The sequence below is a fragment of the Tupaia chinensis genome, unplaced genomic scaffold, assembly GCF_000334495.1.
Source record: "Tupaia chinensis unplaced genomic scaffold, TupChi_1.0 Scaffold000275_1, whole genome shotgun sequence".
Classification (NCBI taxonomy): domain Eukaryota; kingdom Metazoa; phylum Chordata; class Mammalia; order Scandentia; family Tupaiidae; genus Tupaia; species Tupaia belangeri.
Genome location: NW_006159757.1, coordinates 7,871,098 through 7,895,288, shown reverse-complemented (window position 1 = coordinate 7,895,288; position 24,191 = coordinate 7,871,098). Strand labels below are relative to the sequence as shown.

Here is a 24,191-nt window from a genome sequence, read left to right as displayed (position 1 = left end):
TCAGTGTTTTTGTGTTTTTAAAGTCACTGGGACTGGGATTCAAGTCCAGATCAGCATGTGAAATTTGGCTCCCTTAACCACGAGGCGATGGAGCTAGTCCTCTTCCCTTTGTATCTGTGTTTTCTTCCAGGAGATAATTGTTTGTTTGTTTGTTTTCCTCATCTTACCTTTTTCTACTACAGTAGTTAGAAAGTTGTGTATTTCTCTTCTTTGAATGCTTATAGGAGAATTTATAACACTCACACTGTATCTAAATCTAACAGTTAGTTAGTATTTTTGTCCTCAGGTCTGCCAGATTATTTCCTTTTGTAATGCTGCTTGGAATTTGTCAGACATACTGAATCTGTGAATTTATGTCTACTATCATGACCAAAATATCAGGAATACTCTCTCTTTAAATTCCTCTGTGCCATTTTCTTTCTCTTTTTTCCAATTTGATTCATTCTGTCTTTTCTTTTGGGACTGTAATTAGATGAATGTTTTGCCATGACTCTTATTTTCATTTTTATCCTCTTTATAGCTGTCGTATAATTTCTTCATATAGGATTTCTTTATTTAAAGAATTATTTTATTTAATTTTATTCATTGTCATTATTTTGTTTTATTTCTTTAAAGTTGATCAGAGAGAGACAGGGAGAGAAAGGGAAAGTTGAGAAAGCAAGCTGACAGAATCATGGTCAGCCTTAACCATCACACTACCTGCTGACCCATATAAGATTTCTAAACCATTGATTCTCTCTTTTGCTGTGTCCAATTTGTTGTTAAACTTGTTTAACGCTTCGATTTAAAATTTTTTGTTTGTTTGTTTCTAGAAGTTTTTCTTCCCTCATAACTTGCTTGTTTTAGTAGTCTCTTGCTCTTTGAAAATTTTCAATGATTTATTTATTTAGTGAGTATTACTTTTATCTCATTTTCTGTTAATTCCATATCTTATATCTTTGGCATGTTTCTTTCTCCTTTTTGTTTTTTTATTGGCTCTGATACAGTATTCCTTGTTTCATGTCTATGTGTGTATGTGTTTATTCGCATGCATTTTGTACGTGATTTTTAAAAATTACATTCTTGTGCTTCTTGGAACTTTATTCTGAGAATGCCTTTTTTTCTTTTTCTTTTTCTCTTTTTCTCTTTTTTAAGGCCTGCATTGAAGTAATGATTACCATTTGCTTCTGCTAGGTAGCAGGGGCCAACACCAACCTGGGACTACTTTCAACAATATTTCCCATTTGAGACTTTTGCAACTAGCATAATTATGTGAATTTGGAGTGAGAGCTGGCTTTGGCTTTAAACTCCCAGAGGAGCATCAAGGTTTTTCAAAAAGTTTGTGGAATATATGTGCAATAAAAAACTTATGAATGAACTTTAATTTTTTTGCACCAAATTAAATTTGTACTTTTATTTTTCATAATTTTTTAAAAGTACCCTCATGTTTCTTGTCCTCCATTTACTACCTAATTTCAAGATAGATGATTTTCTCTCCCAGGTAAGAGTTTATCTCTTATTCCCTTACAGTGAGTGTGATGGAGGCTGTTTTCTAGTAGACACCTTGCCTTGGACTGAATCTAGGCCCTTTCCCCATACCTTGCACTTTTAGAATGTATGAAAGCTCAAGTCCATGTGGTATAGAAAATGCTATCAACCAAAAGCAGGTTTGTCTCTTTTGAGTTTCATCTATTATTTGGCCACTGAGTATTCTTTGCTTCTTGCCATCTTATCACCAGTACTTTACTTCAGTGGGAGAGCTGAATAGCTAGTGTGCCATACAACTGAAAATTGAAATTGTGCTACCTCTTTATAAAAGTTGCTTAAAGACAATTACAATGGGAAAACCACTTGAAAGGATCCCAGAAGCCTGTGACCTCCTCACTTCTCCAGTCCATAATGGAAACAGAAAGGAACATAATAAATGTATCTAATTCCAGTTCCTTCTCACCCTTTGGAATGCCCTACGTTGCTTTGAGGAATATAACAGACATGTGCACATGTGCCCAACATATACAGGTAGACCTGCGAACGAAACACACAATATTCCATATAGATCCAACATCACCAAGCAGCACACTAACACTGTGCCATACACTGGCTTTATTAATCTTTTATAGTTTTCATTGTAGAGTCCTTTCACTTTCTTAGTTAAATTGATTCCTAAATGTTTTTACTTTTAGTTATTATAAATGGGATTGTTTTCTTGATTTCTTTTTCAGATGGTTTGCTATTAGTATATAAAAAAATTCTATTTTTTGTATTCTGCAACTTTATTGAATTCTTTTACTAGTTATAATAATTATTTTGGTAATCTTTAGAGTTCTCTTTATAAAATGATCTTGTCATCTTTTTGTTTTTTTCCACTTTGTGTGACCTTTATTATTTTCTCTTGTCTAATTGCTCTGGCTATGATTTGAAATTGTGCTACCTCTTTATAAAAGTTGCTTAAAGACAATTACAATGGGAAAACCACTTGAAAGGATCCCAGAAGCCTGTGACCTCCTCACTTCTCCAGTCCATAATGGAAACAGAAAGGAACATAATAAATGTATCTAATTCCAGTTCCTTCTCACCCTTTGGAATGCCCTACGTTGCTTTGAGGAATATAACAGACATGTGCACATGTGCCCAACATATACAGGTAGACCTGCGAACGAAACACACAATATTCCATATAGATCCAACATCACCAAGCAGCACACTAACACTGTGCCATACACTGGCTTTATTAATCTTTTATAGTTTTCATTGTAGAGTCCTTTCACTTTCTTAGTTAAATTGATTCCTAAATGTTTTTACTTTTAGTTATTATAAATGGGATTGTTTTCTTGATTTCTTTTTCAGATGGTTTGCTATTAGTATATAAAAAAATTCTATTTTTTGTATTCTGCAACTTTATTGAATTCTTTTACTAGTTATAATAATTATTTTGGTAATCTTTAGAGTTCTCTTTATAAAATGATCTTGTCATCTTTTTGTTTTTTTCCACTTTGTGTGACCTTTATTATTTTCTCTTGTCTAATTGCTCTGGCTATGATTTCTAGTACTATGTTGAGTAGAAGCAGTGAGAATAGGCACCTTTACCTTGTTCCAGATTTTAGAAAAAAGCTTTTGACTTTTCTGTATTGAGCATAATGTTATCTGTAGGATTGTCATATATGGCTTTTGCTGTGTTGAGGTACATTCTGTCTATACTTAACTTGTAGAGGATTTTTATCACGACAGGATGTTGAATTTTGTCAAATGATTTTTTGAATCTCTTGAAATGATCATATGGTTTTTATCCTTCATTCTGTTAAAATGATCACAGTAGTCCCCTCTTAACAGTTGTTTTGCTTTCCATGGTTTCAGTTACCTGTAGATAACCATGGTTCAAAAATAGATGAGTATAGTCCATAAGATATTTTGAGAGAGAAAGAGAGAAAGAGAGACAGACCACATTCACATGCCTTTTCTTACAGTGTGTTGTTATAATTGTTCTAGTTTATTACTAGTTTTTGTTATTCATCTCTTACTATGCCAATTTTATAAATTAAACTTTACCATAGGTATATATAAGAACATAGTATATGTGGGATTCAGTATTATCTGTGGTTTCAGGACTGACACCCGCGGCTCTGTATAAATGTCTACACATTTGGGGAAGTAGGCCACTTATTCCATCTTTCCAGATTGATTTTATCTGGGAAAGTCCTTTACCAGTCAGCCCATAGAGAGATTATGGGCAGCTGTCCAGCATGATTCTGAAGTCTGGGACACTGAGGCTGGCATGGCATTGATGTGGACTATAAGCCCAGGGCCATTGAGGTCTGCCTCCATCTGAGAGCAGTTTGGATCCTTGGATTGCTGAAGTTGACCCCAGTCTACAGGGTTCCACCTGGTGCTAAGAGGGTCTGGACGCTTACTCTGAAAGAACTGGTCTGGAATCTGGGACTATGGGGGCTTGTCTAGTGCTGGTTTCTACTGTGGTAAGCCCAGTGTTGGGGTCCAAGAAAAAGTCCTGTATTTACTTCTTTCTCTTTCCGAAATGGATGGTATCTCTATCTGTGCTTTCCTGTTTGGGCCTGGGTGAGGAGCAATGAAGATAATGTAAATCTGACCTTCCTACCCTGTTCAATGCATCTTTTCTTCTTATTGTGTTACAATCCAGGTGTTGTGATCACTCATTGTTTTTATGAAGGTATTTTCTTGCATGGATAATTGTTCAAATTGATGTTTCTGTGGTGGCACAATCTATAGAGCCTTATTCCACCATCTTGTTCTGCTCTTTTCTCTTGAGTACATGTATCTAAATGAAGTTCTCGGGAAGGACATAACCAAGAAACATAAAACGGTATTATAGAGAAATCAGGCTCAGGCTCAGTTTCCTTTGGGATAAATAGATCAACATCCTATTCTAGGACCAGACTGGATGTACATCTCAAAGGAGCATAAGCCAACCCCCCCACCCACCCCGCCCAATTTTTAAAAATCATGTCTACACTTTCTTGGATTTTCCATAGAATGTGTTCTATATAGCCACCCTCAGAAAGTTAACACCTAAGATAAAATGGGCTAGCGCATAAAAAAACAAAAACAAACAAACATACAAACAAACAAACAAACAAAAACCCAAGTTGGAGCACAACTTGAATAGGGTTTTATGTCCCTTCATGGGCTAAACCAGTTCTAGAGTACACATCTATCCTAGAACTTCAGAGACTGCCCCTCTCAGACCGTATCATGAGAGGGCTCAAAGAGACTGAAATAATATAAGACATAAAGACTATTTTAGGAAGTAAGTATTTGGGATGGCCAGAGATTAGAATCAAATTAGAAATGAAGGAAGAAGGCATGTAGAATAAGTACTAGGCTAATATTTTCATGAATGTAATATAAAATTTTAGTTCTTCTTAGTGGAATGTTTTACTCCTTTCCTCAGAATTATTTAAAATTTTTTTTTACAGGTATCACAATTATTTTTGTATTAGCCTATCCATCTTACTGAATTCTAAGCATCTTATGAACTAGATCAGCATAACATAGTACTAAATCAAATTCAATAAGCATTTATGCTACCACATACTAACACACATGAAAGGAATACCTGCTAGTACTCACAGTGGGATAATTACTGCTGAGTATTCCGAATCTTGAAAAATACCTTGGGCCAGCAGGTGGCATTGTGGTTGAGGCACTGGACTCTCATATGATCTACTGTGGTTCAAGTCCTTGACCTGGCAACTTGCTTTCTCACTTTCCCTGTCTCTCTCTCTCTGTTTCTCTCTGGTGAGCTCATGTGCCCAATAGTGAATTGAAAAATAATAATAGTATATAATTATTTTTAAAAAAGGAAAAATGTCTTAAGGCTCAGACTCTCTTGGAAATGTCTTACAGGATGCCTATAGGAAAGGAATTGAAGTGGATAAGATTTATCTTGGGGCAGTTGACCAATGCAATTCAATTGATTTCAATTTAATAATCATATCAGGTGCAAGGAAAGATTGTATAGAAATATACTGTACAGCTTTACTATATCAAACTGTTGGAGGACTATTTTTTCACACAGTCTCTATTTTTAAGATATCATGCCAGAAAGCCAGGCTGGTGGCATACACCTATAGTTCTGCCTGCTTTGGAGGCTAAGGAAGAAGGATCATGATGAAGTAAGACCCTACCTAAACAAACAAACAACAAAACAAACAAACAAACGAACAAACAAAATGTCAGAGAAACAGCCAGGGAAAGCACTTTGACTCTCTCCTGGCTGTGTAGCTGGTTCCAGAAGATTTCAGGTTCTCAGCAGCTATTTCACTTGCTGTGTCAGGTCACTCTGACCTAGAAAGGTCTTGAGTTTTCCCACTTCAAACTTAGTCTCATTTCTTTTCTGTTCAGAGTGACAGTATCAGGGGTATATGTTGCAGTCAGTTAACATGAACTTATCTATGTTAAAAAAGATATTTTCTTGGAAGAAACCTACGGGCTAAATTTTCTGCCAGTTCTGATCTGTTACTAAACAATCTGAAAATCTTACTATCTTACCAGAAATCTCCACGTTATTTTAAAACACATCTGTCTTATTTATAACTGTCATAATTTTGTTTGCAAAATGCCTGTCATGTCTATTTCCACATTTCCATTTTTGCTACCACTATTTATATCAGACATCTATATCCTGTCATCTCTTACAGGGACTCTTGTAGAAAACACCTAATGCCTATCTTCCTTTCCTATAATTTGTATGTTTCACTTAAACCTAACTTGTATTAGAACAGAACCCCCATGAAAATCTTCAACGGCCAGCCACAGGATCAAGTCCAATGTCTTAGCATGTGGATTTTTCAAGGCCTTGAGCAATCTGAGACAAGTGTATCTTTCTGCTTTTGTTTCCTGAGGTGCCTTAATGATGCTGTGTCCTGGTCACACTTGATGTTGCACCAGTTCCCTAATATGTCACGTGTGTTCATTCTTCTGTGGCTTTGTCAACATGTTTCCTCCACCATATTATTATTCTCATCCTCTTTCGCTTGGTGGAAACCCACTCATCCTTAAAACCCAGCCAGATGGAATGAAATCTGTGCACTCTTCATATCTGACATGACTAACACCAGTGACTGGCTGATTAATCAAAAGAGTCTGTTGAACAAGGAAACAAAAAAAATAAAATCAACATACTGAAACATTCTATTTAAAATATATTAAGAACATTAATTATTTTTTTAGAGTGGTATTTTGCTATAGACACATGTGCTCACCAAAGATACAGTGAGAGACAGAGAGACAGAAAGTGAGAAATCACACCCCTGGGGGGATGGCCATGCCTCAATCTCTTCTCAAATATCCTCTCAGGATTTTGGGCATGCAGGCACACATGCCTGGCATGAGTTTTACGCCACCAGTTCTGGGACTCGAACCATGGTCGACTATGTGGGAGTCCAGTGATGTAGCTATTACACCATCTGCTGGTCCCAAGAATATTAATTTATTAACTCTTTGGAGTAAGACTTTCTGAGTGTGGCTTCACTGATTAAGATTCTCCACTGACTTTCTTCATATAGTTGGAGTATTTATGCTGTTTTCCAGTTTGGGTTCCTTATAAAGGAGTGAGAACTTAAAGGCGCTCAGGAAGCAATCTGCATGCAGGGTGCTAGACTTGGACGATTTTATCCTCAATCTTTTACAGTTGTCTCACTCCTTATTAAATAGCATTGGGAAAAAATAAACTCACTCCTTATTAAATAGCATTGGGAAAAAAAAAAAACCAGTTCGTATAAAAATGCTAATATACTGGGTCACTGGAAAAGTCATGGCACAATTTTGCATAGAAAAACAGAAAAATACATAATGACTTTTCTGATATTAAGTTTATGAATTGAATTCTTTAAGAGATTTTTACTATGGGCATGTGTGCTCACCAGTGAGAGACAGATACAGAAAGCAAGAAATGACCCCCCTCCACCCCACGCCAGAAGGCATGGCCATGTTGCAGTCCCTTCTCCTCCATTCTCCTCTTGGGATTTTGGGCATGCATGCCCACACACCCAGCGTGAGTTTTAAGCTGTTGGGTCCAGGACTTGAACTGTGTTTGACTATGAGGGAGTTCAGCAACGTAACCATTACGCCATCTGATGGTCCATAAATGGAACATTTTAAGTATGGCTATGATGGTGTCTTAGGGGCCAGCAGGTGGGCTGGGTGGTTGACGTGCTCTCACATGGCAAATGGCAGTTTGAGTACCAGATCTGGAAGCTTGAAAATCATACTGAGTGTGTGTGTGTGTGTGTGTGTGTGTGTGTGTGTGTGTGTGCATGCCCAAAATCCCAGGAGGAAGAAGGGATTGCAGCGTGACCTCTCTCCTGAGGGGTGATTTCTTATTTTCCTTCTCACTGTCTCTCTCTGTCTCTGATGAGTGCACATACCCTATGGCAAAAACCTTAAAAAAAAAAAAAAGGAAAAAAAAGATGGTGTCTTAGTCTGCTCAGGTCATTATAACAAAATACCACAGACTGGGTGGCGTTAACAACAGATGTTTATTTTCTCATGGTAAATTCAGTTTCCATGTTCTCAAGGTCAAAGTAGAGTGTGGGAGGGTGCTCTTGCAAGGGCACTAATCCTGTCAAATCAGGGTCCCACCTTCATGAGCTCATTCAACCTTAATTACTTCTTTACATGTCTTGGGTACAAATGCAGCCACACTGGGAATTAGGGCTTCAATATAGGAATTTAGGGAGGACACAAACATTCAGTTCATAACAAATGGTAAATTTTATGCTATGTGTATTTTGTCACAATTAAAAAAAGAACCTCATCAAATTGTTTTCTGAATTTAAACAAAATAAATGTGCCTAATTGAGTTTTCACAAAGCACTCAGCTTAGTTTTCATGGGAACAATTCTCTTCGGTGTTCTTACGTCATCATATCGTGTCATGTCTTGTGACAATGGCCTGAATAGGTTTGAGAATGACGGTGGTTGACTCTGGTAAATGCGCCACCACAGTGAGTGCCTCTGGAGATAAGTTTTCTGGCTGTGAACTGCTGGCATGTGTGAGTCTACATGGAGAGCTGTTGTTAATCAGTGAGTCGGTGAAGTGGATGTCAGTCATTCTGTTGGTGAAGTTGGTGAAGTCGATGAAGTCGATGTCAGCTTCTGTTGCTCTCAGCAAAGTGCTCTAGAAAGATGGCTTCCCAATCCAGGTTTTTTGGTTGAGGACTGCTTTCCACTGGAGTCGGATGTGCACATGCCTCACACCTTTATCAAGTTCTGAGGAAAGTCTGATTTAAAAAAAAATTTTTTTTAGAGATTATTGCTATAGGGTATGTGCACCTGCTGGGGAGACAGAGAGAGAGAGAGAAAATGAGAAATCCCCCCTCCCCGGTGCGGCAGGGATGACCATGCCATAATCCCTTCTCCTTCATTCTTCTCTTGGGATTTTGGGCGCACACACACACACACACACACACACACTTGCACAAGCCTCCAGCTCTGAGACTCAAACTGTAGTCAGCCATGTGGTAGTCCATAGCCTTAACCACTATGTTATTCAGCCATGTGGTAGTCCATATCCTTAACCACTATGATAGCTGCTAGCCCTGAGAAAATGCTAATTTTACAAATTGTGTTAGGCTTTTGCCGTGATGACGCCATTTAACCAGCGACTCTAAAATGTCAGATGTTTATAATAATGATCATTTATTTCCGATTCCTAAGTCAGCCAGTCATCTGTGTCACCATGGAAATATAACAAAGCCAAATGAGTGGTCTTGCTGGGAGTTCTTTATCAGTCACTGGTGGAGCCCAGCAACAGCCACTCCTTCAGTGACTAGAAGAAACTTCTCCCCTGGGTCCCACGCTGAAGAGCTTTAAGTCTTTCTATGACTCTATCCCTATCACTTTCTTTCTGTTGACACGTTCATAATATGGATATATTACTACACTTACAGCAGAGAGAAAGCCTTTTCCCATCCATCTTCCTACACCTACTAGCTAGAGGCCACGCATCAAACTGATAAAAGAGATTAGCAACAGAAGCAATACAGTTTTAATCACATATGTATCCATGGTTCACAAAAAATACCAACCTCAAGAAGGCAGCAAGATGACTGAAGTTATATGTTGCCTTGGGCTAAACAAAGGAAAGGGGTCAGGGAGGCAAGTACTGGGAGAAAATTGCTAAATAAGGTCATCTTATTACGTAGATAAGAGTCTCTCAGGTACTGAGTTGTCTTAGAGAGTAGCTCTCTTCTTGGCACAAAGACACCTTTGCAAGTGGAAATTTCCATTATAAATGCAAATTTCCTTTACACGGAGAATTCATGTACTCTAGGCAGTCAGAGAGGTAAAGAGCTTTTCCTGTGTCTACTAGGTATTGGTTGCTTTAGCTCAAAAATAATCTATATGACAAAGAATCAGACTGTGGTGGAGTGGCATTTCTGGCCCTCTTCATCTGCCCATTGCTGGCCTTCTGCATGAGGTGCAAGGTGGAACATGCCAGGCTGTATCATGAATACATGTTTTTTCTTGATACAATCCTCATGGGGTTTTTCATGTTGCAAATAGCTACAACTATCTATTGAGTATCATGGAAGTTACAATGCTTATAATTTAGCAAATGACTTGGAATTCCTGAAAAGATTCTTTACGGTTTCATATGATTGTTTTGCTTACTAGCTTGTTGTCTTTAATGTAGTGGCTTAAACCAACAACCATTTAGGGACCAGCAGATGGTATGTTTATGCTGTTGGACTCTCACATGGGCAACTGAGGTTTGAGTCCTGGACCCAGTGGCCTGAAACTCATGCTGGGCGCATGTGTGTGCATGCTCAAAATCCCAAGAGGGGGAACCAGCAGTTAGCGTAATGGCTATGTTGCTGGATTCCCACGTAGTCGACCGCGGTTTGCGTCCCAGACCCGGTGGCTTAAAACTCACGCCGGGTGCGTGTGCGTGCGTGCCCAAGATCCCGAGAGGAGAATGGAGGAGAAGGGATTGCGGCGTGACCATCCCCCCTGTGGAGTGATTTCTTGCTTTCTGTCTCTCTGTCTCTCTCTGTCTGTCTGGCGAGCGCACGCACCCTATAGTGAAAATCTCTCCAAAAAAAAAAAAAAAATCCCAAGAGGAGAATGGAAAAGAGATTGTGGCATGGCCATCCCCAAGGGGGGCCGGGGGGGGTAATTTCTCATTTTCTGTCTGGCTCTCTGGTGAGCATATGCACACTATAGCAAAAATCTCTCTTAACTCCCCCCTCCAGCATTTATTATCTATCACAAGTCTGAGGGTTGGCTATGTTGATTTGGGATATTCATCTCCATGTGTTCTTATCTGGTCTGGAACATCCAAGATGATGGCCTGTGGCTGTCAGCTGAGAATTCAGCTGGAATGGAGATGAAGGAGCAGAATTTTTAAGTTCTTCTCTACATAGTACCACTAGGGCTTCTTCATGGTGCATTGGTGGAGTTTTGTTTGAGGCTGTTTAAGAGATGAAGACAGAAGCTTTGGATCTCTTAAAGTGCAGTCATGGGGCTTATACAAATTCATGACTGCCATAGTCTACTGATCAAAATAGGTCATACCCAGGTCAGGTTCAATGGAATGGCAAACAGATTTTATCTTTCAGTCCGAGAAGTGGCAAAAATAACGTGATCATTTTTAACTAGTCACATTTTTTGATGACAGCTTCCTATTGGAAGGCATCTTTCCCCCAAAGCATTCTATAGCAGTGATTTTCAAATGGCAACATGCAAAGAAATTGTTCAGTGATCTTGCTAAAATGTAGATCCTGGTTCAATAGGTCTGCAGTGACATTTGAGTTTTGGCCTAACAAGCTCTTAGCTGAGGCATCAGAGTGCCTCAGAGAGAGTGTCAGATTCTTTCCCTCTCCCCATGTGTTTCTGATTAAGTAGGGCTGAGGTGGGGCCTGATAACTTGAATTTCTCATAAGTTCCTAGGTGATGTTCATGTGGGCCTAAGAATTATACTTGGAGAACCACTGCTTTAGAAAAATGCTCTCACCAAATCTTAAAAACACATGGGAGAAGCAGAAGTAGCTGGTAGAAACTGAGGTTCAAAAATAGAGCAACTTTTCTATTGCTTATACTTATAAGACAGTACAACACAGAAGCAATAAAATGTTGGCAATTTACATGGAAAAATATAATTGATAAGTGGAAAATAAAAACAACTGAGCAAATATTAAGTGTGCCTCCTAAACCATTTTTAAAGTAGTTTTACCAGGTGATATTGAATCCAAATTCTTAACAATTAGCCTTCAGATTGTCACCAACCCCCTCTACCCTCCAGTCCTACTTCACTTCTTTAAGTCAACGGAGTGAATTTTTACTGATTGCTTATTCAGTGTATTTGATGCTATGGGCATAGGAATAAAACCAGCCTAGCCTTTTTTCTTTAAAAAATGTTATATTTTGATAGGAAGATAAATGATGTATGTACACTCCAATGAGCTCATTAGGTATTTATTATTACAAGATATGTTGGGAAACATGGTGATAAAAATAAAACCAATACGATTTCAGGGGAATTCAATGACAGATAGATAGAGTAAGGGAAATAGAAATTATGAAAGTGATTTTTAAGAAGGATCATTTAGAAGAGGTTTAGAGGATGCATTAGAGTTTACCAGAAGTGAGGGGTGCAGGTGGTACATTGGTTAAGGTACTGGGTCCCACCCACATGGCTGACTGTGTGATCAAGTCTTGGACCTGGTAGCTTGAAAAACACACTGGTGTGTGTGAGTGCCTCAAATCCCTAGATGAGAATGGAGAAGGGATTACAGTGTGGTGATTTCCCCCCGGGGAACGGTTTCTCACTTTTCTTCTGTCTCTGATGAGCACATGAGTCCTATAGCAAAAAACTGTAAACAAAACAAAAATAAGAGTTTACCAGGAGAAGGTAGAGGATAGAAGAAGGGAATTATTAATGGCACAGAAAATCTGAAAAGGCTGGGTTACCAGGACAAGGAATGGCACAGGAGAGGAGGCTGTGGGTTGGGGAACAGTTGGAGATAAGAGTGGATATTGAAGGGCCTTGAATGCCAAGTTAAAGAGTTTTTCTTCCATCCAGAAGACACAAGAGAACTGTTGAAGGTGTCTGAGCCAAGGATAGCAGGATTTGCATGGTGTTTTAGAATTCCAACAACCTTTTATAAGATAGAGTTTGAGAGATGCTGGGTGGGAGACAGTGGCCTAGGTAAAGTGATAATGAGGGCCTTAAAACCCTGCTGGAATGCAATTGCTTCTGTGCATGTGGGAACAGCTGTTGGTGCTGGGAGAGTATAGAGCATTTTGATGATCAAATCACAATTTCAAAATTATTTTCAGGTTACAAAGTACCTTCACATAAATTATCTCCGAATGATCATTGGAAGGTGGGTATGACATTATCTCCATTTTACAAATGAGTCCACTAAGACTCAGCAATGCCCAGTCAAGTACGTGGCAGAAGCTGAAGTCAACTCCCCTAGAGATAATGCAGCCGAGAGAGAATACCCCAAGGGGTCTGGGGCATGTGCACAGTGGGCCCCCTTGGACTCCAAAGCTGAACTGAGTGCTTCTGCCCCTTTCTCACAGCCCAGTGAGGATTCTTAAAACTATCCTCAAAGCCATGAACAAAATGAATAGAATGTATCCTTCCAATTTGCTGTTCTTTTCCACTCCTTTAAATTCTGTTTTCTGCAGGGAAGGCAGTGATAAAGCAGCCGGATGCCTTCTGACCCAATCTGTAGCTGTCCCATGTGGTTGATACCTTCTTCTCCCTTCAGGCTTTTCTTTACTTCTGGCTCCAAAGGCAGTGATAAAGCAGCCGGATGCCTTCTGACCCAATCTGTAGCTGTCCCATGTGGTTGATACCTTCTCCCTTCAGGCTTTTCTTTACTCCTGGCTCCACTCCCTTCTTTCCCGGCTTTTGGGCTCAGTATTCCAAGTCATTTGTCTGCCCTTGTTCATGGAGATCCTTGAGACCAAGTTGATGAACTCAGGTCACTCCTTCACATGAGGCTCCAAGCTAAGGACAGGTTGCAGCAACCACATGGGCTTCCAGGCATGCTGGGGGCAAGAGGTCCTCAGAGGCGAGGAGCGACCTCCTGGGGGAGTTGGGCTACTTAAAGCGCAGGCTTCTTCCCTGTGTTAATTTTTAAAATGCCTTTTAAAAATATACACTTAATTCCTTTTTCTGAGCAGTTTTAGGCTCATAGAAAAACTGAGCAGAAGGTACAGAGATTTCCCATATGCCTCTTCCCTCTATCAACATCCCACCAGAGTGGTCCATTCGTTAGCATCCGTGAACCTCCATTGACACATCATTATCACCCAGAGTCCATAGTTTACATTGGAGTTCATGCTGGGTGCCGTATAATCTGTGGGGTGTGACAAATGTCTAATGGCAGCTATCTACCATTACAAATATCATCCAGAATTCCACTGCCCTGGAATTTTGTGCTCCACCTCTGCATCCCTATCTCCTCACTAGCACCTGGCAACCACTGATTTTTTTTTTTGTGCTGACTTCAGTATTGTGCCTTTCTCAGAATGTCGTACAGCTGAAATCCTAAAGTAGGCTTTTTAGATTAATTTTTTTCACTTAGTAATATACATATAAGGTTCCTTTATGTCTTCTCACAACTTGCTAGTTAATTTCTTTTAAGGTTTATTTATTCTTCCATGAAAGAGAGACAGACAGAAAAACAGAGGCACCCCCAAATGGGTCTTCGTACTGTCATCCACTCCCAGCCTCTGCCAGCCCAGATCCTGGGCATGCATATGTCACCTGCACAGGGAGCCCCAGGGTGTGACACCAGGACCTTGCACTGCATCACCACCTGGTCCACTTATTTTTTTCAGTGCTGAATAATATTCCATTGTCTGAATTTTCTAGTTTATGTATCCATTCATCTAACCAAGGACATCTTGGTTCCTTTAACAATTTGGCAGTTACAAATAAAGCTGCTATAAATCTCTGTATGCAATTTTTTGTGTGCACATACTTTTAAAACTCATTTGTGTAACTACCAAGGAGTATGGTGACTGGATCCTATGGTATGAGTATGTTTACCTTTGTAAAAAAAACAAAAACAAAAACAAAAACAAAAAACAACCAAAAACAAAACTGCCCACGGTCTTCTGAAGAGGCCGTACCAGTTTGTGTTCTTAGCAGCAATGAATGAGAACCGCTGTCACTCCACATCCTTGCCAGCATTTGGTGTTGGAGTCTAGCTATTCCAGTAGGTGAGTCTGTGCTCATTTTTAGAGCATGGTTTGAAACTATAAGAAGACAGAATTCCCCCCACTCATGTTCACAGTGTTGGAGAGAAGGAAAGGTAAAGCAGTGCTTTTACGGAAGGAATCTCTCACCTGCAGCGGTACAGACATTTTGAGGCAAACTCGGTGAAATAGAAATCCTGGTTAGAATCTAAAATGAAGACAGATGCCTCCTTTACTCTCACAGTTTGCAGAAACATGGGAACTGTGATTTTTCAATGTCCCTCTCTCCATGGAAAATCTATCATGGATGCTCCTAGGATGGGAAGGAGGGAGAAGAGAGAGAATGCCTCCTGGTCAGTCATGCCATCTCTTCCTGCCACCCCCACTCCCCAGCCACAGCTGAGCAGCCCGGCCCATTCTGTATATGCTGATGGCCCTGACGGCTCTACCCTCTCTCAGAGTGCACCCACCACCCAGTCCACCTGCCAAAGACCCACCTATTCTTTAGAGCTCAGTTAGCTGTCTTCAGGTAGCACCACAGCCTGTACTGGCTTCCTTTTCTGAAGTCTCAGTGTTCTTTAAAAATTTGAAACTTCTATGACGTTACTTGCATTATTTTTTCCTGAAATTCATTGTTCCTTTTTTACTGCTGGGAAACAAAAAACCTACTCAGCTTGAAATATGCAACTATTACGTTCTCTCTTACGTAAAACCTTACCCCACCCCGAAAGGGGAAAATGTGCTCTCTGCTACAGTGCTTCAATCACTGTACTGTAGAAAGTGTTATGCTGGTAAGTCACCTCAAAGAGAGAGAGGGAGAAAGAGAGAGAGAGATAGAGAGAAGGAGGGAGGGAGGGAGAGAGAGACCTAACAAAACCCCAACAAAATCAGCAGCAACAAAACCCCTGATTTGTAGTGTTTGCCAATTTCTGCAGTGTAAATATTCCCAACCATAATTGATTTTGAGTTACCAACATGGCATCTCTGAGCTAGCCATTGTGAAGAGTTGCATAATGTTAATTCTTAAGAGTTGGTACAAACTGGCTCTAGCATACCACTGGAATTTATAGACCTGACCTGATGATGGTACAGTGGTGCAGTTTTCATGTGGATTGTGCAAATATTTGTGGAGAAAGACAGGGAACGTAGCTCCCTCATTTTTGGTGACTAACACCTAGTCCTGAACTTGGCATCCAGCGAGTGTAAAACTAACACTTGTTTTCCAAGTATTTATTTCATGAAAAAGTGGGTTGTTGCTACCTTTCTCTATGCAGTGATGTAGCAACAGTGTGATAGATGATTCTTTAGAGGTGGATAACTGTGATGGTCCAGTAACAATCATTTAGCAGTGAGGGCGCCTCAACGCAAGCCACATTACCCAACTAGATGCAGGACACGTATCATAGTCATGACTGTATTCTGAGAACAGAGACAGGGAGTGAGGACTTCTATAGCAAGACCCTGAGACTTTTCCAGGTTGTTTCTTAGGAGCTAAAATTAACATTAGTCTAAAATGCAGCTACAACAGATACTGAGGCATAGAGATGTCCTAATGGCACAGGAAAAGGCCATACAAAGAAACACAATGGCCATTAGCTGCAAAGATCAGGTACCTAAAAATACAGTAGGCCAGAATTAAGCTGTAACTCTCTGCACAACTTATGTGACACCATGTCCCTGGAGTACAGTTGAAAATGATGGTTTTTAATATGAAGACCCTTGGAACTGGCATGTAACTAAATGGTAGTGTTTGCGGGCATGAGAAGGAAGGAAAGCAGACATGGGTCCCGTGGAGAATGACTGAACAGCTGCTGCTCATTCTGTCTTGCTGCTTCCCTTGCTTCTTTCGATTCCTGTTTGGCTTTGCCCCAGTGTTTTGAGCCATGAGTAAGGTTTCATAATCTTTGGCACTAAGTAGAGTTAAAACAAAAAGACTGTTTTCACTGTGCTCCATTGAGGAACATCAATTGGCATCAGATTGCTGCTTTTGCTTCCTGGGCACTTAGACTGAGGAGGACTTGGTAAAAATTGGTCCCTTGGGACGAGGGGCTGCTTTGATCCAATGGCTCAGAAAAGATAAGGCTGGGTATTCTGAAGGTGAAGTGAGAAATGGGAGACCCGAATCCGGTCCTTGTAATTGGTCATTGCAACATGAACTCAACAGTCATTAAAGCAGTCTCTGTTTCAGGCTCTGTTTACCTTGAGCTCCCCTCCCTCCATCTTGGTCAAGACACTTCTCTCCTCTTGCGTCAGCCTCTCATTATTTCAAGAGCCCTCTTTTCTCGAGATGCACTCACTAGACTTCTGGTTATAGAAAAATTCTTCTGGATGTTGTATCAATCCTCTGCAAGTGGGTAGGAATTTAGCTGACATGCTACTTCCATATATGCTACTACACTTAAGAGATCTCAACAGAGACACTTGCTCAATTACAATCAGATGAAACTCATGTATCTTCAGTTCTCATTTCCTGATCTTATATAAACATAGGACAAAGCTTAAGATAATGACATTAAACTTTTTATTACTTTTACATTGAGTATATTATTCACCAACTTCTTCTCCCCATAACTCAAAAACACTAGTATCTTCTCTCAAAAACTTAAGAGGGTGAGGACTGGGATGCCGACATTTTAGTTCAGAAGTCTCTGTCACTAGAACCAAGTTTCTAAAAATGTGCCACATTACATAATCCAGGAAAGGCATGGAAAAGTACCAGCTGGTGAGAAGCTGGAGGCTTTCCTGTCTCTGACTCATTGAGGCAAAAGTGCTTGAATTAAGATGCATCTCTGAAAAACCAAACAAAAGCCATTCAACAGGGCTTTGCGTTCATTGTGGGAGAGTCGAAATGTAACCATGGGACGGAGCCTGCCTGGGCACAATCACAAAAGTTTACTAAGTTTTTTCTTATGCCTCTTGAGGCCAACTTCCAGGGTCTCCGTGTTCCCTTTCACATGCCTGATGCCACCCTGCTGTATCTCTGGCTCCACACTCCTGCTGGGAAGATGGCCCCAGCTGGCTCCCCCTTGTCAACACTTGACTGTTCTGTCCCGCTGCCTCAGATCCTGCTCTGCGTGGTAAAATGTTGTCATTCATTGAACAGTTAGATATATCCTTGCTATTGAGTCAGCTGAGTAGGACACTTCTACAAAAAAAAAATTAATGATATCTTAACTTGAAATAGCACATGGCTACTTAAACAGTGACAAAATTAGCAAGCATATCAGGGATGATGAACCTGACCTTGGAAGGAGATGCTTGGATTCTGGGGCTTTTTGATTTGAGGTCTTTTAAACCACGCCAGTACATATCTTCCTTCTCTACTGAGGACTTATGTGTAGGAATCCATGGTGTGCTTAGGCTAGTTCTCCACTGTTTCTCAGTCCTCTAACTGCTCCAGGATTTGAGAAAAATTGATTTACTCTTTTGTCTTATTTTGTTTGGTTTTGTTAGGGCACGTGTGTTCACTGGGTGGGGAGAGGAGAAAGCACCTCCCCTTCCTCAAGGGGGATGGCCACGCCGCAATCTCTTTTCCTTCTATTCTCTTCTTGTGCTTTTGACATGTACGACACACCTGGAATGTTTTTAAAGCAGCTGGGATTTGAACAGTGTAGGAGCTTGGAGCCTTAACCTCTACTCCATCTGTTGACTCCCCATTTGCTGTTTATTAACTTATGCCTTTGAAGGAACTGGTTATCCCATTTTTTTTTTTTTTTTGCTATAGGGTACGTGCGCTCGCCAAACAGACAGAGACATAGAGACAGAAAGTGAGAAATCACCCCCCAGAGGGGATGGTCACGCTGCAATCCCTTCTCCTCCATTCTCCTCTTGGGATCTCAGGCATGCAAGCACACTTGCCCACTGTGAGTTCTAAGCCACCGGGTCCAGGACTCGAACCACGGTCGACTACGTGGGAGTCCAGCAATACAGCCATTACGCCAACTGCTGGTTCCCTTTTTTTTTTTTTAATGACAGGAAAAACTAAGGAGTGGTTGGTGTGTGGAGGGCCCTAAGGGATGAACTCAGGGGTGATAGAGGCTTTCAGATACTAAAAGTGGTTAGTGTAGGATCTCTGCTTATGGGTGGGGTGCACAGGGGTATTTAATGCTACACAGGACTGCCCTGGCTCTGCATCATGGGAGTGCAGGGAAGGGAGACACATTTTGAATTTGATGCTTAAATAGATAGTAATTTTTCTCACCAAGAGAAATTGAGTTACCTCTCATCCCCAGTGCCAATCTTCTAACCACAAGGGACACACAGGGTTCTTGGGGTGGAGACATGCCAGTTACTCCCCTTTGCCACCTTGGGAACTTTGCACCCTCCATACAGGGAGTGAGCAAACACTCACAGATGGCCTGGCCTTGTGCTGGACATCAAGGGGATGATTGTGAGACACAGTCTTTTCATCAGGGAGGTCCTGATCTATGAAGAAGCTGGTGGAACTCTGCTACATTGGCTTTTCTGAGACTGGAAAGCCAAGAAAGGGATGGAGGAAAAAAAGGAAAAAGGAAGTAAAATGCTTGCTCATAATTTTCGTAGAGAATCTGGGTATCCAACCTGTTAGCAATGGCATGAGGCATCTTCTTTACCCTGAGAGCACTTCAGATGTTCAGATCATTGGAGAACTGTGGAAGGCTCTCACTTGCCAAAATGCCTGCCTTTCTCTTAGGGAACATTCAAGGTATTTAATGAATGATGAATGATAAACTGTGGTCAAGCACCCCAGCTGACCACCCACTGCAGTTATTCATTCTGTGGCTGTTTCCTCCTCATCAGGTAGATCAGACCCAAATTTTAAAGCTCCTCAGGAGATACTGATGTGCTGGAAAATGAAGAAGAGCTATAACAAACCTCTCCTGCTCTTTGCAGAGGAGAGTGGCAGGTCAGCAGCCTGGTGGGCTTGCCCTTTGTGTGCCTGGAGATGGTTATTCAGCCACTCACCAGCTTCTCCCTCTTCTAGCTTTGCTCTTCATTGCGGGTCTCCTTTGCCACGACTGACATCTGCATGGACTCTAGATCTTCCATGTTCAAGTTATAGGGAATGTAAAGAGACAGTTTCACTCAGAAGCTAACCCCAATGAAGTCTAACAGAAAGCTTTTCTCACCTGGGTTACGGCCTTTCTCCAATGCATTCACCGATGGTAGCTCATTTTCCATTCATTCTCATACGTTGTAATTGATGGTGTCATTGGTCTATAAAAAGAGTTTGGAAAATTATATTGACAGGGTTTATTGATGCATGGGTTACCTGAGTCAGTACATTGTTCAGAGGGCTACATTAGGCCTTATGACTCATTTTTTGCTGTGTGTTGCCTTTAGCTATCTGAAAGGATATTAATTTACGTCCAGGGAGGGCTCAGTAATTCTATAAAACAGAAATTCAGAGCTGAAAAGGAGCAAAGAGGTCATATAGTCTAAGCTTTTATTTTCCACAGAAGGAAACAGTCTTGTGGATGTGATTTAATGACTACGGCTCTGCAGAGAGTAAGCAGTAGAGATGAAAGTCATGTCTTCTGACTTGCAGGCCAGTGGCTTTTCCTTTGTAGGAAGTATCAAGCTGCTTTCCAGTTGTTGACCATCATGCCCTAATCCACCCTACACACACTGTTTTCTTGGTATCTGACCAAGCCAACGCATGATTTCTGGTCTCAAAGGCACCCATAATCTTTGGCCTTTACTTACTGCTCCTCTTTTCACTTGCATGAATAATTTTAAATTTGTAAGTGAAGGATTTAGAAAATATCCCTCACCCTAGAATTCTACCCATTATAAATAAAATGCAAGGATGCGTTTGAAATATGACTACAGCTAAGTAATCACCTTTCTACCTGAAGAGGATCGTACGTACTAGAGCAGATATGCTATAGTTAAGAAAAGCAGAAGCATATGTAAGTTACTTTCTATTGTCACACACACACCCTTGGCATACCTATGTATTGTTGAGACTCTAGTATTTCCTTTGTTTTCTTTCTTTTTAAAAAATGTTGCTAGGGAACCAGCAGTTAGCGTAATGGCTATGTCGCTGGACTCCCACGTAGTCGACCGCGGTTCATGTCCCGGACCCGGTGGCTTAAAAAACTCACGCTGGGCGCGTGTGCGTGCGTGCTCAAGATCCTGAGAGGAGAATGGAGGAGAAGGGATTGCGGCGTGACCATCCCCCCTGGGGGGTGATTTCTCGCTTTCTGTCTCTGTGTCTCTCTCTGTCTGTCTGGCGAGCGCACGCGCCCTACAGTGAAAATCTCTCCAAAAAAAAAAAAAAAAAAGAAAAGAAAAAATGTTGCTAGAGGACACATACACTCACCAGAGAGACACATAAAAACAGAGAGAAATAAAGGGAAAAAACACCCCTCAATGGGGTGGAGGTCTGCAATCGCGTCTCCATTTCTCCATCCTGTCATGGGTCCATAGTCTGAAAATACTTTGTCTCTGAATGGAATACACAGTCTTTGAACATGAAAATGTGGGACCAAGGGACATTTGGATGGCTTATGAAGGATGCTATAATAAGACATCTTGACTGAATGTGCAAAGCAATAACAAATTCCAACTCGAGTTAGTTTTGGAAATGATTATAGCTGACAGTGAATGGTGAGGAGGCAAGATGAGGATGAGAATAACTCAGTGTACATTGTGAGTTAGGCTTTTTAAACTGCAGGAACTGTAAAACTCGGATCACTCTACTGAAAAGAGCTATCTTGAGCTGAATATTTGCATGTGCCTCCCACTTACACTCAGTCCCACCTGCCTGCTTCCAGGGCCCTCGGCTGCTGAATCAGCTGTGGGAACTGCAGCAGCTCTGGATAATATTCCTGCTCCCAGCCTGGTGGTCTCAGGGTGGTCCTGGCTGCTCCTACCACATCCAGATTCAAGGGAGGGCCTACACTGTGGGAGTAGGTTCTGGGTTCCCTGCTGCTGCCTGGAGGATTTGAGGACTCATCCTGGAAGAAGTGGTGAGTTAACACACCACAGGGTGAAAACACCCTGAAGGTATGAAGCAGGGGCTGAGGAGTAAGTGCCCCAGGCATTGAGATTTCTCCAGTGAGGAAGAAGATGGGGAGCAGCTGTAAATTCCTCTCCTGTCCCTCCCCACCTCCCTGTTGTCCCATTCATGAACTGCTCTAGGAATAGTGATGCCATTTGGCCTGCCCCCAAATGTCCCATGTGACTGGACAGTGACTGTATTTTCTTTTGAGGCTGCAGACAGCTAGGCCGCATGCACCTTGTGTTTGCTTTTCCCTGTTCCTGCTTCACTTCCTTCTTCCGCTCACTCATGACTGTCCTGGAATTGCACTTACTTCTCCATAAAGCCCTAGCATGTAAGATTTGACTCAGGTTTTGTTTTTCAGGGACGATGGACTCCCTGTTGAAAAGTTGCACGAAGCTTGTAAGTGTAGCTAGGGAGCTATGAACACACCATACCTGATTTCTCTTTCTGAATCTGGCTGCGAACATCTGTAGTGGCCAGGGGAAGGGAAGACCCTAGTTTTCTTTAGTATGGTATTGTGTTTCTCCACATGTGTTGCTTTTACCTCTTTTCTTCCCGATTAGCTACTCTTAACCATACCTTTTTAATTGCCAGGGGGCACGTGCATGCACCAGAGCGAGAGAGAGAGAGAGAGAGAGCGAGAGCGCATCGCCCAATGTGGCGTGGTGATGCTGCAATCCCCTTTCCCTCATTCCTCTATCTCTCAGGATTCTGAGCATTTGCACACATGTACCTAGCTTGTTTTATTATTATTTATTTATTTATTTATTATCATCATAATCTTGTTTATATTACATTGAATTGCATATAACTTTACAGTGTATTACATTGCTTTTTCAAAAGGAAATGCCATGCATGTCAGTCACTACAGAGACATTAAAATCCCCACTTCACCATTCAATATCTTTTCATTGTTTTCCCGATCATTATTATTATTATTCCATTTTTTTTTGGAGAGGTTTTCGCTATAGGGTGTGTGCACTCGCCAGACAGACAGAGAGAGAGACATAGAGACAGAAAGCGAGAAATCACCCCCCAGGGGGGATGGCCACGCCGCAATCCCTTCTCCTCCATTCTCCTCTCGGGATCTTGGGCACGCATGCACACGCACCTGGCGTGAGTTTTAAGCCACCGGGTCCGGGACGCGGACCGCGGTCGACTACATGGGAATCCAGCAACATAGCCATTACGCTAACTGCTGGTTCCCCCAATTATTTTTTTAACCAGTCAATCATTATTTCTCATTTTGCTCGTAAAAAGACTTTATCCATCATGAGATACTTCTCAGACCAATCCAGTTGAGAATACTATACACGTCATCATCAACAGGTAATAAGCCATATCTGTGTCCCACGTCCTGCCTCTCTATTGTTCTCTTGCTATCTTTCTCTATCCTCTTCTCTTCACCGCCCCCCCACCCCCCGCCATTCCACACTGTCTTATTCTCATTAAGTATTCCAAGCTTGTTTTTCAAGTCACCGGGACCAAGATTCGAATGGCAGTTGGTGATGTGGGATTCTTCTCCCTCTACGTAGGGCTTAACTGCTGCACTATAGGACTGGTCCAAATTTTCTATATTATTTATGCCAAATCGAACTAATTGGTTTAAACAACTCTCATGCTTATTGGGCAAATATTTTGTCAGGTCACTTCATGAGTTTCTGGCTAGCTTTTTGATTGGTAATCTTTGGATTCGTGGCCCTTGCAGATGCAAGAACAGTTGGCCCTATTTCCTTAACTTAGTCTATTGAGGGGTGAGTCGACTCAAGAAGCTAGATGTGGTGTGTCCAGTAGAAATTTCAGTGAAAAGGAGGCAGGTTTTCAGCTCTTGTAGACTGGACACGTGGGCGTCTTTTACAGACTGGCAGTGTTTGTCCTTAGTTACTCGGGCTTCTCACATGAGCTCCCTCTTGGCTGTTGTCCAGGATGTAATTCAATCTCTTTTCCCAAGATTGAGGCTCTTGGACAGGGATCAGTCATTTACTAAGTGATAGCTACAGTGTGCTGTTGTGTAGAGGAGAATAAAAACACAGGTGAGAATTCCATCTGCTCTATTTCTCAAAACTACTACAGCAAATCAAGGGAAAACCTATACTCTCTGAAGAATTAACCAAGAACTCTTAGGGAAGGTAGTGATGTGCTGACAGCTTTGGGAGTAATGGTGAGTGGATAGAAGGGTGTCCCAGAACTAGGATGCAAAGAGGAAAGACCCAATAGGGAAGGTCAAGCATTGGCATTGGCAAGTCAAACAGTAAAGGAGGATGAAGGAAAGAGGAAGCAAAGGCCAAGGAAACTGGTCAGATGAGAGGCCCTGATAGATCCCTGGGTCCCCCATTCTGATTTATAGCTGTGAAAAAGGAAGAGCTATGTAGGCCTTGGAAGGTGTGGGAGAAGAATGATAGAAATGGTTTCCACTTACAAAGCGTGTACTCTGTGCTGATCTTATTCTAAGGGATTTATTTGGATTGTTGTATTTAACCACCATAACAGCCTAACGAGGTTTTACAGATGTGGAAATGGATATAGAAAAA

At 41.3% G+C, this 24,191-nt stretch overlaps 1 long non-coding RNA gene across 2 annotated transcripts; it reads right to left on the bottom strand.

The window, feature by feature from the left end:
* Positions 1–8,010: 8,010 nt before the first annotated feature.
* Positions 8,011–15,304, bottom strand: LOC114008036 (uncharacterized). 2 transcript variants are annotated; one of them, XR_003549602.1, is made up of 3 exons: positions 15,170–15,304; positions 14,823–14,985; positions 8,011–8,734 (listed from the first exon to the last, which is right to left on the bottom strand). It is a non-coding gene; the product is annotated as an uncharacterized LOC114008036 (long non-coding RNA). The 2 variants fall into 2 exon arrangements; XR_003549601.1 differs by lacking the exon at positions 8,011–8,734 and adding an exon at positions 13,277–13,593.
* Between the last annotated feature and the right edge of the window lie 8,887 nt (positions 15,305–24,191).